General features: G+C 54.7%; 1 protein-coding gene across 11 annotated transcripts in view; it reads right to left on the reverse strand.

The window, feature by feature from the left end:
* Window positions 1-15,382, reverse strand: part of pknox2 (pbx/knotted 1 homeobox 2) — a 786,965-nt gene that overhangs the window by 97,874 nt on the left and 673,709 nt on the right. The window lies entirely within an intron of this gene.

Consider the following 15,382-nt stretch of genomic DNA (forward strand, 5'->3'; position numbering starts at 1 on the left):
CTGGCAGATCCAACTGGACCCGGCCAGCCGAAGACTATGCACATTCAACACCCCTTTTGGCAGATTCTGCTACAACCGGATGCCATTCGGCATCATTTCAGCATCTGAAGTTTTCCACCGCATTATGGAGCAGATGATGGAAGGCATCGAAGGGGTACGTGTATATGTGGACGATATCATCATTTGGTCCACCACTCCGCAGGAACACATGCATCGTCTACGACGTGTCTTTACCCGCATACGACAAAATGGCCTGCGTCTCAACCGTGCGAAGTGTGCCTTCGGCCAGACGGAGCTGAAATTCCTCGGGGACCACATCTCAAGGTCAGGGGTCCGTCCCGATGCAGACAAGGTTAGCGCCATCACAGCCATGCCACGACCGGCTGACAAGAAGGCTGTCTTAAGATTCCTGGGCATGGTCAACTTCCTTGGGAAGTTCATTCCCAACCTGGCTTCTCATACAACAAATATGCGCCATCTCGTAAAAAAATCGACAGAATTCAACTGGCACCAATCGCATCAGCGGGAATGGGAGGAGCTCAAGCACAAACTGGTCACGGCACCAGTGCTGGCCTTCTTTGACACGACTCGCCCTAGAAAGATCTCAACAGACGCCAGCCAATCTGGTATTGGAGCGGTACTCCTGCAAAAAGACAGCACGTCGTCATGGGCCCCGGTTGCATATGCCTCACGAGCCATGACCCCTACCGAACAGCGCTACGCGCAAATCGAAAAAGAATGCCTGGGCTTGTTAACTGGACTGGACAAGTTCCACGACTATGTGTATGGCCTGCCACGATTTACGGTCGAAACTGACCACCGCCCCCTGGTCAACATCATTAACAAAGACCTGAACGACATGACTCCTCGCCTCCAGCGCATCTTACTTAAACTCAGGAGGTACGATTTTGAACTGATCTACACTCCGGGGAAGGAGCTCATCGTGGCGGACACTCTTTCCCGAGCAGTGAGCACACCACCAGATGCGGAGGGGTTCGTGCGTCAAATTGAGGCACACGTAACTCTGACAGCAGCAAATCTGCCAGCTGATGATCCTAGTCTGGCCCACATACGCGCAGAGACGGCGACTGACCCCCTTCTGCAGCGGGTGATGCGCCACATGACGGAAGGGTGGCTAAAAGGGCAGTGCCCCCAGTTTTATAATGTGCGGGATGATCTCACCAACATAGACGGGGTCCTTATGAAATCACACAGGATCGTTATTCCGCACAGCGTGCGCCAGATGATTCTTCATCAACTACACGAAGGCCACTTGGGCGTCGAAAAATGCAGACGAAGGGCCCGGGAGGCGGTATATTGGCCGGGTATTAATGAAGACATAGCCAACATGGTGCTCAACTGCACAACCTGTCAGAGGTTTCAGCCGGCGCAACCTCCGGAAACACTTCTACCACACGAGATGGTGACGTCCCCCTGGGCGAAGGTGGGTGTTGACCTATTTCACGCGCTCGGCAGAGATTACATTGTTATTATAGACTACTTCTCAAACTACCCGGAAGTCATGCCTCTCCATGATCTGACGTCGTCCGCAGTCATTGGGGCCTGCAAGGAAACATTTGCTCGCTATGGCATTCCAAGGACTGTCATGTCAGACAATGGACCCTGTTTCGCCAGCCGTGAATGGTCGTCCTTTACCGCAGCATATGGTTTCACTCATGTGACATCCAGCCCTCTGCATCCACAATCGAACGGGAAGGCTGAAAAGGGTGTCCACATCGCCAAGCGGCTCCTGTGCAAGGCGGCTGCTGCCGGATCGGACTTTAACCTTGCCTTGCTGGCCTATCGATCGGCCCCGCTATCCACGGGTCTGTCGCCAGCGCAGCTACTAATGGGTCGCTCCCTCAGGACGACGGTACCTTCCATCCTGGCACCAACAACAGACCATGAGGCGGTTCTTCGGAACATGCAACTGCAGCGTGATTGCCAGAAAAGTCGGTACGACACACGAGCGACGGACCTGCCCCCCCTGTCCTCCGGAGACAAAGTACGCGTCCATCAACCGTATGGTGGCTGGTCAGCACCGGCCGAAGTCCTCCGACAAGTGGCTCCCCGCTCGTTCCTGGTTCGCATGCCGGATGGTTCCGTGCGTCACCGCAATCGGCGCGCCCTTCGCCGACTTCCACGCTCACAGCCACACAGTACGCACACGCCAGATCCTCAACAGGCTTCCGAGGATGACTTTGTGGAGCTGCCGCACATCACGCCCTTTCCATCGCCACCCATGGCCATGCCTGCACAGCAGCCGGTGGTTCTTGATCCACCCTTGAGGCGGTCAACCCGAACTCGTCGCAAGCCCATTAGACTGGACTTATAATACCGTTCATATGTTTGACAAGTTGCACAATTTTACATGATAACCTGTTGTTGTTTATCGTTCCAGATGTCGTCTGACTGGACAACTGTTCAAGTTTTTTTTTTTTTCTTTCTTCTCTCGTTCGCATTTATGTTATGTTATGGTACAACTTGGTTCATGTGACGCACCCGACATCGCACTATGTACATAGTTCCGTCATATGCACATGCTGCACACGACACACACACACTCTTAGATGCACTCACGACACGATCATATTTATTACCACGTAGGCACATATCTTTGTAAAAAGGGGGGATGTCATGATATTCAAACACACACATCATGATGGACACACTAACAGGCAAATCAGAGTACACAACACCACAACCAATCACAGACAAGAACACCAACCACATAAAAAGCACGAGCACGACACCTGGTGGTCAGTAGGTCTGGGGAGAAGGGAACAAGAAAGAGCTGTTAAAACATCACAAGCAGGGAACCCCCACGTGCAGAGTGCAAAGACCAAACTGTAAATAGTAAGTTTAAATAAAATAGCGTTGTACCATATGCAACCGTGTTGGCTCATCTGTGTGTCAGAACACCCAACACCACAAAGGCTTCTTGAAAAGATGGAGGATCTGGAAAATAGGTCCCGTCGGCAGAATTTGAGAATCGTTGGTCTCCCGGAGGGGGCTGAGGGTATGTGGCAAGCATGTTCCAGAAGCTGTTGGGGGATGCTGTCTTCCCTCGCCCTTTGGAGGTGGACAGGGTGCACAGAGCGCTGGTGTGGCAGCCGCGAGCAGGGCCCCCCCCCGAGCGATGGTGGTCAGGTTCCACAGGTTCCTGGACAAGGAGCGGGTGCTATAGTGGGCCAAGCGGAGCTGCCATTGGAACAATAGTGTCTTGCGCATCTACCAGGACCCGAGCGTGGAGGTGGCCAGAAGGAGGGCAGGCTACAGAAATGAAATGAAAATGAAATGAAAATCGCTTATTGCCACAAGTAGGCTTCAATGAAGTTACTGTGAAAAGCCCCTAGTCGCCACATTCCGGCGCCTGTTCGGGGAGGCTGTTACGGGAATTGAACCGTGCTGCTGGCCTGCCTTGGTCTGCTTTCAAAGCCAGCGATTTAGCCCTGTGCTAAACAGCCCCTGGCAAGTCAAAGAGATTTTGTTTACGAAGCAGGTGAAGTTTCGGCGTGACTTTGGGTCACAGCACCATTACTTTGAGGAGCCCGAGACGCGATGGACTTCGCCAAGAGAGAAGGGTTGGTGCTGAACTGAGGACTTTTTGGACTTCAGTTAAAAAGTTACGAAGCGATGTTTACACGTTTTTCTTGTGTTGTGTTGGTTTTTTTCTCTTCTGCACTCGGGTTTTCTCTCGAAAAAGTGGGTAGTTAAGGTATTTGGTGCTGGGGTTTTTTTGTGTTCTGATCGGGGTGGTTGGAAATTCCTATTATTTATTTTGTTTTATTCGATTTGCACTAGGGGCCGCATTTCTCCCATCGGGAGTTTAAGTGCCGTCGCCGGAGTGAAAACCGGAGTGCTTCACACCGGCGTTGGAGGCCGCTCCCAGCCCCCTATTCTTCCGCCCCCGGGGGGCTAGGAGCGGTGCCAACACGCGCATGCGCAGGTGACTTCCTCCCCGAGGCCGCCCCGCAAGAAGATGTCGGATGGATCTTGCGGGGCGGCAGAGGAAATGAGGTCCTCCTTCAGAGAGGCGGGCCCGCCGATTGGTGGGCACCGATCGCGGGACTGACCCCATTTGAGGCCCTCCCCACCGGTGCCGGAACCCCCCTCCCCCCCATAGGCGACCCGGCAGCGACCAGGGGGTAGATGCAAACAGCGAGCGGCGATTCTCCCAGTGGCCAGCCGTGATTCTCGCCCCGCCGGTTTGGGGGTGTGGTAGTAGAGGTATTACGGTACCTGGTAATGCTGGAACACCATTGGTAGAAATTGTATGCTTCCTATTGGTCAAGCTGTATGGTAGCTCCGCCCTGCTAGGCGGGGTATAAGAGCCTGTGCCGCCCCAGCAGCCTTCATTCTATACCTGAGCTGCTGGGGGAAACAACTAGCTTATTAAAGCCTTCAGTTGGACTCCAACCTCGCTTTAGTGGTCATTGATCGTGCATCAATTTAATAAGCTAGATTTAAAAGGTTGGAGCTCCGAATCAAGCCGGGGTGTCTGCAACTCAGCCCCCACTCGGCGAACTCAGCAACAATCCTCAAGCACTGGCTGGCCTATTTTAAAGGATATCTCAGGACGGCTGAAAACACACCAACTGGAGAACAGAAAATGCAAGACCTGCACTCGAGGGTGAGCCCGGAGATTTACACCCTCATCGAGGAAGCGGAAGACTTCGATGCGGCAATAGAGCTGCCAAAAGGACATTATATTCGCCCGGTAAACCAGATATACGCCCGACATCTGCGAGCGACGAGGCGACAAATCCCTGGAAGAATTCTACCGTGCACCCCTGGTGTTGGGGATAAACTGCAGCTGCCCGCAAATTTCAGCGAGCGAACACACTGAAGTCTTGGTCCGGGACTCTTTCGTGGCAGGTATGCTGTCCTCCCAAATCCGTCATCGATTGCTGGAAAAAGACACTCTAGGTCTCAAGGAGGCACGGGCCCTTGCCGGCTCCCTGGATGTGGCCTCCAGAAACGCCCGCGTTTACTTACCCGACCGCGCGGCAGCCCCCTGGGCAGCGTGGAACCCCTCCGCAGCCGACCCCGAGACATCCCACCAAATGCTTGTGCTGCAAGGTGGCCTGGCAACCCCGGGGGGCCCCGCTGCTATTTTTGTGGGCAGGCCACGCACACCCGCCCGCGCTACCCGGCCCGCGCAGCCACCTGCAAGGGATGCGGCAAAAAGGGCCATTTCGTGGTGGTATGCCAAGCCTCTGCAGTCTACGGCGGCGAATGCGGACCGCCACCATAAAATTCTCCACGGTCCCCGTGCGGCCAGCGGGTGCCGCCATCTTCCTACTCCAGGGCCACGTGCGGCCCCCGGTCGCCGCCGTCTTGTCCTACGGACGCCACGTTAGATAGATGGGCGGCACCATTTTGTGCACCCCCAGCCATGTGCGACCAATGGGAGCCGCCATCTTGGATGGACCCCCAGGGCCCCAGCTCGGCTGACCACGCACTGCCCGAAGAGAACACTCAACTGCTGCGATTAGCCTCGATGACTCTGGATCAGTCCCGGCCTTGAACACTCTCAAACGCTACAACGACTGTATTTATCAACGGGCACGAGACGTCCTGCCTAATCGACTCTGGGAGCATGGAGAGCTTCATACACCCCAACACGGTAAGGCGCTGTTCTCTCCTCGTCCACCCCGTTAATCAAAAAATCTCCCTGGCCTCCGGTTCCCACTCAGTAGAGATAAAGGGGTTTTGTGTAGCAAACATCACGGTCCAGATAAGGGAGTTTAAAAATTACCGGCTCTACATCCTTCCCCACCTCTGCGCGGCCACACACTTAGGTTTAGACTTCCAGTGTAATCTCCAAAGTTTAACTTTCAAATTCAGCGGCCCTATACCCCCCTCACTGTCTGCGGCCTCGCGACCCTTAAGGTCGGCCCGCCTTCCCTGTTTGCGAACCTCACCTCGGATTGCAAACCCGTCGCCACCAGGAGCAGACGGTACAGTGCCCAGGACCGGATCTGCATTAGGTCAGAGGTCCAAAGGCTATTGAGGGAAGGAGTCATTGAAGCTAGCAACAGTCCCTGGAGAGCTCAAGTAGTGGTGGTAAAGACCAGGGAGAAGCATAGGATGGTCATCGACTACAGTCAGACCATCAACAGGTTTGCGCAGCTGGACGCGTACCCTCCTCCCCGCATATCCGACCTGGTGAACAGGATCGCGCAGTACAAGGTCTTCTCCACGGTGGATCTCAAGTCCGCCTACCACCAGCTCCCCATCCGCACTAATGACCTCAAATACACTGCCTTCGAGGCAGATGGGCAGCTCTATCACTTCTTAAGGGTTCCCTTCGGTGTCACCAATGGGGTCTCGGTCTTCCAGCGCGAGATGGGCCGAATGGTTGACTGGTACGGTTTACGGGCAACATTCCCGTATCTCGATAATGTCACCATCTGCGACCACGACACCAACCTCCGAAAATTCCTCCAGACCGCAAAGATCCTTAACCTTACATACAACAAGGATAAATGCGTGTTTAGCACCAACCGCCTAGCCTTCCTCGGCTATGTAGTGCGAAATGGAGTTATAGGGCCCAACCCGGAACGCATGCGCCCCCTTATGGAGTGCCCCCTCCCTCACTGCGCCAAGGCCCTGAAGCGTTGCCTAGGGTTTTTCAGTTACTACGCCCAGTGGGTCCCCAACTATGCGGACAAGGCCCGTCCCCTGATCCAATCCACAGCTTTTCCCCTGTCGATAAAGGCCCGCCAGGCCTTCAGCCGCATCAAAGCGGACATTGCAAAGGCCACGATGCACGTCAGCGATGAGTCCCTCCCCTTCCAGATCAAGAGCGACGCATCTGACGTACCTCTGGCGGCCACCCTCAACCAAACGGGCAGGCCCGTGGCCTTCTTCTCACGTACCCTCAATGCTTCCGAAATCCGCCATTCCTCAGTAGAAAAGGAGGTGCAGGCCATTATAGAAGCTGTGCTACATTGGAGGCATTACCTGGCCAGCAGGACATTCACTCTTCTCACTGACCAACGGTCGGTTGCTTTCATGTTCGATAATGCACAACGGGGCAAGATAAAAAACGATAAGATCTTACGGTGGAGGATCGAACTCTCCACCTACAACTACGAGATCTTGTATCATCCCGGGAAGCTAAACGAGCCTCCTGACGCCCTGTCCCGCGGCACATGTGCCACCGCACAAGTGGACCGCCGCCGAGCCCTCCACGAGGACCTCTGCCACCCGGGGGTCACTCGCTTTTCCCACTTTATCAAGACCCGCAACCTGCCCTACTCCATCGGAGGAGGTCAGGACAGCCACCAGGGACTGCCAAATCTGCGCGGAGTGCAAACCGCACTTCTACCGGCCAGAGAATGCGCACCTGATAAAGGCTTCGCGTCCCTTTGAACGCCTCAGCATGGACTTCAAAGGCCCCCTCCCCTCCACCGACCGCAACACGTACTTCCTGAATGTGATTGACGAGTACTCCTCGTTCCCATTCGCCATCCCCTGCCTCGGCATGACCGTAACCACCATCATCAAGGCCCTCCATAGCATCTTCGCACTGTTCGGGTTCCCCGCACACATACATAGTGATAGGGGGTCCTCCTTTATGAGCGACGAACTGCGTCAATTCCTGCTCAGCAAGGGCATCGCCTCGAGCAGGACGACCAGTTACAACCCCCGGGGTAACGGACAAGTAGAGAGGGAGAACGGAACGGTCTGGAAGACCGTCCTACTGGCCCTACGGTCCAGGAATCTCCCAGTTTCCCGCTGGCAGGAAGTCCTCCCGGATGCCCTCCACTCCATCCGGTCACTGCTTTGTACCACAACCAACCAGACACCTCACGAATGTCTCCTTGTCTTCCCCAGGAAGTCCTCCTCTGGGACCTCGCTCCCGACCTGGCTGGCAGCTCCCGGACCCATCCTGCTCCGAAAACACATGTGGGCGCACAAGGGGGATAGTTGATCTGCTGATGAGGGAGGGTTTGGGGTTTAGTAACATGGAGGAGGTCGGAGGTGGGGGCTGCCAGGACGCGGGCCAGGGGAAGTGTGACACAGGGGCTAGGGGTGGCCCCAAGAAAGGAGATGGCTGATTGGCGAGGGGGAGGGGGGGCACAGTTCCCCTCATTCAGGCTGATCACCTGAACGTTTGAGGGTTGAATGGGTCGGTAAAAAGGGCATGTGTGTTCGTGCATCTGAGGGTGCTGAAGGCGGACGTAATAATGCTTCAGGAGACTCATCTGAAGGTAGCTGACCAGGTCAGTTTAAGGAAGGGCTGGATTAGCCAGGTCTTCCATTTGGGGCTGGACACTAAAACCAGGGGGGTCGCGATTTTGGTTAACAAACTGGTGCAATTCGAGGTGTGTAGTACAATCTTGGATGGGGGAGGCAGATTTGTCATGGTGAGTGGTAAGCTCGAGGGGATGAGGGTAGTTTTGATCAATGTATATGCCCCAAATTGGGACGATGTGGATTTTATTAAGAGACTGCTGGGGAAGATACCTGACCTGGACTCGCACAGGTTGATTATGGGAGGTGATTTTAACACAGTCCTTGACCCCGGTCATGTTCAAAAACGGGTAAGGTGCAGGCAATGGCAAAGGAACTGAGGGGGTTTATGGAGCAAATGGCGGGGCTGATCCATGGAGGGCTTGTCGGCCGACGGGGAAGGAGTTTTCGTTCTATTCACATGTTCATAAGGTGTCTTCCCGAATCGATTTTTTCATCATGAGCAGGGATTTGCTGGCGGGGGTGACAGACGTAGAATATTCGGCGATCGCTATTTCAGACCATGCCCCGCACTGGGTTGATCTGCAGGTCTGCAAGGAAAGTTTTCAGCACCCTCAATGGAGGCTGGAGGTCGGTTTGTTGGCGGACGAGACGGTGTGTGAGAGGGTGAGGAAATGTATGCAAAACTACCTGCAGGTCAATGACACAGGAGAAGTCTCAGCTGTTTTGCTCTGGGAGGCGCTGAAGGCGGTGGTGAGCGGGGAGCTGATCTTGATTCGAGCACATAGGGACAGGACGGACAGGGCAGAAACGGACTGACTGGTAAAGGAGATCTTACAAGTAGACAGGAGATATGCGGAGACCCCGAGGGCAGAGCTATCAAGGGAACAACGAAGGTGTTCCCTTGGGGTGAGTTTGGGGTGTTGTCCACAGGTAAGGCTGTGAAGCAGCTTAGGAAGGCAAGGGGTGCGATCTATGAGCACGGGGAGAAAGCCAGTAGAATGCTGGCACAGCAACTGAGGAAGAGGGAGGTGGCCAGGGAAATAGGAAAGGTAGTCGACGGGTGGAGGGAAACTTGGTGGGAGATCCGACAGGGCTGAACAAGGTGTTCAGGGACTTCTATAGTGAGCTGTACACCTCGGAACCCCCTACGGAGCCGGAAGGGATGAGGCGCTTTCTGGATGGACTGACCTTTCCAAAAGTGGGTAGGGGGTTGGTGGACGGGGGCCCCGATTAGGACCGAAGAAATATTGGGGGGCTTGAGGGCCATGCAATCGGGTAAAGCCCCGGGGCCGGATGGGTATCCGGTGGAGTTCTATAAAAAGTTCTCTGAGATAGTGGGGCCGGTGCTGGTTAGGGTTTTTAATGAGGCAAGAGACAGAGGGGTGTTACCCCCGCCGATGTCACAGGCCACCATTTCCCTGATATTGAAACGGGACAAAGACCCGGAGGCATGTGGGTCCTACAGGCTGATCTCTCTGCTCAATGTGGATGCTAAAATACTGGCCAAGCTCTTGGCTGCTAGGATTGAGGACTGTGTGCCGGACGTTATTATGGAAGATCAAACCGGGTTCGTCAAGGGCAGGTAGTTGGTGGCCAACCTAAGAAGGCTGCTGAATGTGATCATGATGCCCCTGGAGAATAGGGAGGCAGAGGTAGTTGTGGCAATGGATGCCGAGAAGGCTTTCGACCGGGTTGAGTGGGACTATTTATGGGAGGTGCTGGGATGATTTGGGTTCAGGGGGGCTTTATCGACTGGATTAGACTGCTGTACCAGGCTCCGGGGGCTAGTGTTAGGACGAATAGGAATACGTCTGACTATTTCAGACTGTACCGAGGGACGAGGCAGGGGTGCCCACTCTCCCCACTGCAGCTTGGACTAGCAATAGAGCCGCTGGCAATTGCCCTGAGAGCGTCTAGGGGTTGGAAGGGGCTGGTACGGGAGGGAGGGGGGGGGGGGGGGGGGGACAGAGTTTCATTGTATGACGACGGCCTGCTCTTACAAATCACAGATCCAGTGGCTGGGATGGATGAAATCATGGGAATCCTGAGGGAATTCGGACGGTTCTCGCGGTATAAACTGAACATGGCAAAAAGTGAGTTGTTTGTAGTCCAGGCGAGGGGCCAGGAGGGCCGGTTGAGGGGGCTGCCGTTTAGGTTAGTCAGGGACAGTTTTAGATACTTAGGGATACAGGTGGCGCGGGACTGGGGCCGGTTGCACAAGTTGAACTTATCTCGGTTGGTGGAGCAAATGAGGGTCAGGTTCCGGAGGTGGGATGCGCTCCCACTGACACTAGCGAGGAGAGTGCAGAATGTTAAAATGACGATCCTCCCGAGATTCCTGTTCGTATTCCAGTGTCTCCCCATTTTCATTCCGCGGTCTTTTTTCAAAAAGGTCAATAAAACGATTATGGGATGTGTGGGGGCAGGTAAGTCCCCGTGGGTGAGGAGATTGATGCTCGAGAGGAACCGAGAGGAAGGGGGACTGGCGCTGCCAAACTTTAGTAATTACTACTGGGCGGCCAACGTAGCTATGATAAGGAAGTGGATGAGGGATGCGGCGTCGGTTTGGGGGCGGATGGAGGCCGCTTCGTGCAGTTTGGCAGCCCTGGTTACGGCGCCCCTGCCGCTCCCGCCGGCACGGTACTCCACCGGCCCTATAGTGGCGGCGACCTTGCGGATCTGGGGCCAATGGAGAAGGCATGTGGGGGGAGTGGGAGCATCAGTTTGGTCCCCAATTTGCAACAATCACCGGTTTGCCTCGGGGAATATGGACGGTGGGTTCCGAGCATGGCAGAGGGCTGGGATTGAGAGGATGGGGGATCTGTTCTTGGAAGGGAGCTGCCCGAGCATGAGGGCGCTAGAGGAGAAATTTGGGCTGGCGAGAGAGAATGATTTCAGGTAGTTGCAGGAGCGGGACTTTCTACACAGGCAGATTCCATTCTTCCCACGCCTGCCACTTAGGGGGATCCAGGGCAGGGTAGTGTCCAGTGGATGGGTGGGGGAGGGGAGGGTCTCAGATATATACAAAGAATTTATGGGGGCAGAGGAGTTGCAGACCGAGGAGCTGAGGCTTAAGTGGGAAGAGGAGCTCGGAGATGAGATAGAAGAGTGCTTATGGGCGGAGGCATTGAGCAGGGTAAACGGGGGGGGGGGGGGGGAAGAGTTAGGGCAACGTAGATTAGGGGGTAGTCGGTGGGTCCTTGTAGGGGGAGCTGGATTTTGCACTATGTTGATTGTTCTTTGCACACTGTTTTGTATTGTTGTTGCTAACTATGCCAAAATGCCTCAATAAAATTGTTTATCAAAAAAATAAATTCATTTGCCAACTGTACATGCATCCTGCCAGCCCGATATTTTCAAATTTGTGACAGACTTCCTCACGATGAAGTGCCCTCCCAATCTGATGTCATGTTGTTCTGAACGTTCACTTGATAGGAAATAACACAAGTTAACAAATCATAATAAAAAGGGAGAAAGCTTCCACACACACTCTTTACAATGAGATCTGTGTACATATACCAAGATCTGAAAATAAGATTCACAGCAGGGCGGCAGAATAAATGCTTTGGAAGGACTTCCGGTTGCGGCTATGCCTAGGTAGGTCGCACGTTCGGCAGCTCCTGCCGGGAACGGATTTTTGGGCTCTTCAGAGGGGCCCCAACGGCAATTGTTCGACGGCTCCCAGTGTGGGAAGGTGACAGCAAGGTTCCCCCGACATTATATGGATTGGACCAGGATTGGAGTGGTTAAAAAAGTGACCCTGGTGCAGCGGAAAGTGCAAGGGAGGAAAAGCAAGATGGCGGCGGGTGGAGACCAAGCAGCATGGGCGCAGTGGTCGCAGGATCAGCAGGAATTCCTTAAACGCTGCTTTGCGGAGCTGAAGACAGAAATGCTGGCGCCAAAGAAGGCGGCAATTGAGAAGCTCGTGGAGACCCAGAAGGCCCAAGGGGCGGCGATCCAGGAGGTGCAGCAAAAAGCCTCGGAGAACGAGGACGAGATCTTGGGCCTGGCGGTGAAGGTGGAGGCGCACGAGGCGCTGCACAAGAGGTGGCAGGAAAAATTTGAGGACCTGGAGAATAGGTCGAGGAGGAAGAATCTTCGGATTCTAGGTCTCCCTGAAGGAGTGGAGGGGCCCGATGTCGGGGCATTTATGAGCACGATGCTCGATTCGCTGATGGGCGCGGGAGCATTCCCGAGGCCCCTAGAGCTGAATGGGGCTCATCGGGTCCTGGCAAGGGACCCAAAGCCAATGTGCCGCCAAGGGCTGTAGTGGTGAGGTTTCACCGCTTTATGGACAGAGAGTGTGTCCTGAGATGGGCCAAAAAAGAACGGAGCAGCAGGTGGGAGAACACGGAGATCCGTATTTACCAGGACTGGAGTGCGGAGGTGGCTAAGAAGAGGGCTGGATTCAACCGGGCTAAGGCGGTTCTCCATCGGAAGGGGGCGAAGTTCGGGATGCTGCAGCCAGCGCGATTGTGGGTCACGTTCCAAGATCGGCACCATTATTTTGAAACACCTGATGAGGCATGGAACTTTATACAAACTGAAAAGTTGGACTCAAACTGAGGGTTTGTCGTGGGGGGATGTTTACTGTGTTTACTGCGTTTGGGGAATGTTCTTTTTGTTTCGGTGCTGGGTGCATATGGGTGAATGGATTTGATGTGTCCAAAATTGTCCTTAGTGTTGGGTGGAGTTACTGGGTTATGGGGATAGGGTGGAGGTGTTGACCTTGGGTGGGGTGCTCTTTCCAAGAGCCGGTACAGACTCGATGGGCCGAATGGCCTCCTTCTGCACTGTAAATTCTATGATCTATCAGCTGAGGTTCCCGAGGGTGGAGGAGGAGCAGGTGGCTGGTTTGAGGGCACCGATTGGGCTGGAGGAGCTGGTTAAAGGATTGGGGAGCATGCAGGTGGGGAAGGCCCCGGGGCCGGATGGGTTCCCGGTTGAATTTTTATCAGTTGGGTCAGACTGCTGTATAGGACCGCGGTGGCGAGTGTGGCTACGAACCGTCGGAGGTCGGAGTACTTTCGGCTGTACCGGGGGACGAGACAGGGGTGCCCCTTATCCCCCTTGTTGTTTGCACTGGCAATTGAGCCGCTGGCCATGGCACTGAGGGAGTCCAGGAAATGGAGGGGATTGGTTCGGGGGGAGAGGAACACCGGGTGTCATTGTATGCCGATGACCTGTTGTATGTTGCGGATCCAGTGGAGGGGATGGCGGAGGTCATGGCGGAGGTCATGCGGATCCTAAGGGTGTTTGGGGATTTTTCAGGGTATAAACTCAACGTAGGGGAGAGTGAGCTCTTTGTGGTGCACTCAGGGGACCAGGGAAGGGGGATAGACGAGTTACCGCTGAAGAGGGCGGAAAGGAGCTTTCGGTACCTGGGGATCCAAGTAGCTAGGAGTTGGGGGGCCCTGCACAAGCTTAATTTGACACGGTTGGTGGAGCAGATGGAGGAGGATTTTAAAAGATGGGATATGCTGCCACTCTCACTGGCGGGTAGGGTGAAGTCGGTAAAAATGACGGTCCTTCCAAGGTTTCTCTTTGTGTTCCAGTGCCTTCCCATTTTTATCCCCAAGGCCTTTTTCAAACGGGTAAGCAGGAGCATCATGGGATTTGTGTGGACGAATAAGACCCCGAGGGTGAAGAGGGTGTTTCTGGAGCGTAGCAGGGACGGTGGGGGGCTGGTGCTGCCGAATCTGTGTGGCTATTATTGGGCAGCCAATGTGGCGATGATCCGTAAGTGGGTAATGGAGCGAGAGGGGGCGGCGTGGAAGAGGTTAGAGATGGCGTCCTGTGTGGGCACGAGCCTGAGGGCGCTGGTGACGGCACCGCTGCCGCTCTCACCGACAAGGTACACCACGAGTCCGGTGGTGGCGGCGACGCTGAAGATCTGGGGACAGTGGAGGCAACACAGAGGGCAGGTGGGGGCCTCGGTTTGGTCCCCGATTCAGGAGAACCATCGGTTCGTCCCGGGAAGGATGGATTGGGGGGGGTTTCGGAGCTGGCATCGGGCGGGGATTGGAAGAATGGGGGACCTGTTCATCGATGGGACGTTTGCGAGCCTGGGGGCGTTGGAGAAGTTTGGGCTGCCCCTGGGAAACGCTTTCAGGTACATGCAAGTGAGGGACTTTGTGAGGCGGCAGGTGAGGGAATTCCCGCTGCTTCCGGCACGTGGGATTCAGGACAGGGTGACTTTGGGTGTATGGGTTGGAGAAGGCAAGATTTCGGCGATTTATCAGGAGCTGCAGGAAGAGGAGGAGGCCTCGGTGGAGGAGTTAAAGGGCAATTGGAGGAGGAGCTTGGGGAGGAGATAGATGAGAGTCTGTGGGCTGATGCCCTGAGTAGGGTTAATTCTTCCTCCTCTTGCGCCAGGCTCAGCCTAATACAGTTCAAGGTTACTCACAGAGCACATATGACAGGGGCGAGGTTGAGTAGGTTCTTTGGAGTGGAGGGCAGATGTGGGAGGTGCTCGGGGAGCCCGGCAAATCACGTCCATATGTTCTGGTCATGCCCGGCACTGGATGGGTTTTGGAGGGGTTTTGCGAGGACTATGTCCAAGGTGGTGAATGACCGGGTCAAGCTGAGCTGGGGATTAGCATTATTTGGGGTATCGGACGCGCCGGGAGTGCAGGAGGCGAAAGAGGCCAGTATTCTGGCCTTTGCGTCCCTGGTAGCCCAGCGGAGAATTTTGCTACTATGGAAGGATGCGAAGCCCCCTAGTGTGGAAGCTCGGATCAATGACATGGCAGGGTTCATCAAGCTGCAGAGGATAAAGTTTGCCTTGCGAGGGTCTGTGCAAGGGTTCCTCAGACAGTGGCAACCGTTCCTAGACTATCTCGCGGAGCGTTAGGAGGAGGTCAGCAGCAGCAGCAGCCCAGGGGCGGGGGGGGGGGGGGTTCTCTTGGGGGGGGGGATGTTTGGGTTAAGGTGGGGTTTTTCCCTATTTGTGCTGTTTACTGTTATACGGGGGGGGGGGGTTACTGTATATGGGGGAAATCCAATGTATAATTTCTACTTCTGTTCTTGTTGCTTTCTTTTTGTTGGGGGGGGTTTTTGTTGAAAAACTTGAATAAATATATATATATTTTTTAAACAATGCTTTGGAAAAAAAACCCTGCTTTCTACAGAGCTATAGGTGTAACAACTGTCGAGTTGGGGGTTAATCATGTTT

Source organism: Scyliorhinus torazame, chromosome 21 (assembly GCF_047496885.1).
Source record: "Scyliorhinus torazame isolate Kashiwa2021f chromosome 21, sScyTor2.1, whole genome shotgun sequence".
Lineage (NCBI taxonomy): Eukaryota > Metazoa > Chordata > Chondrichthyes > Carcharhiniformes > Scyliorhinidae > Scyliorhinus > Scyliorhinus torazame.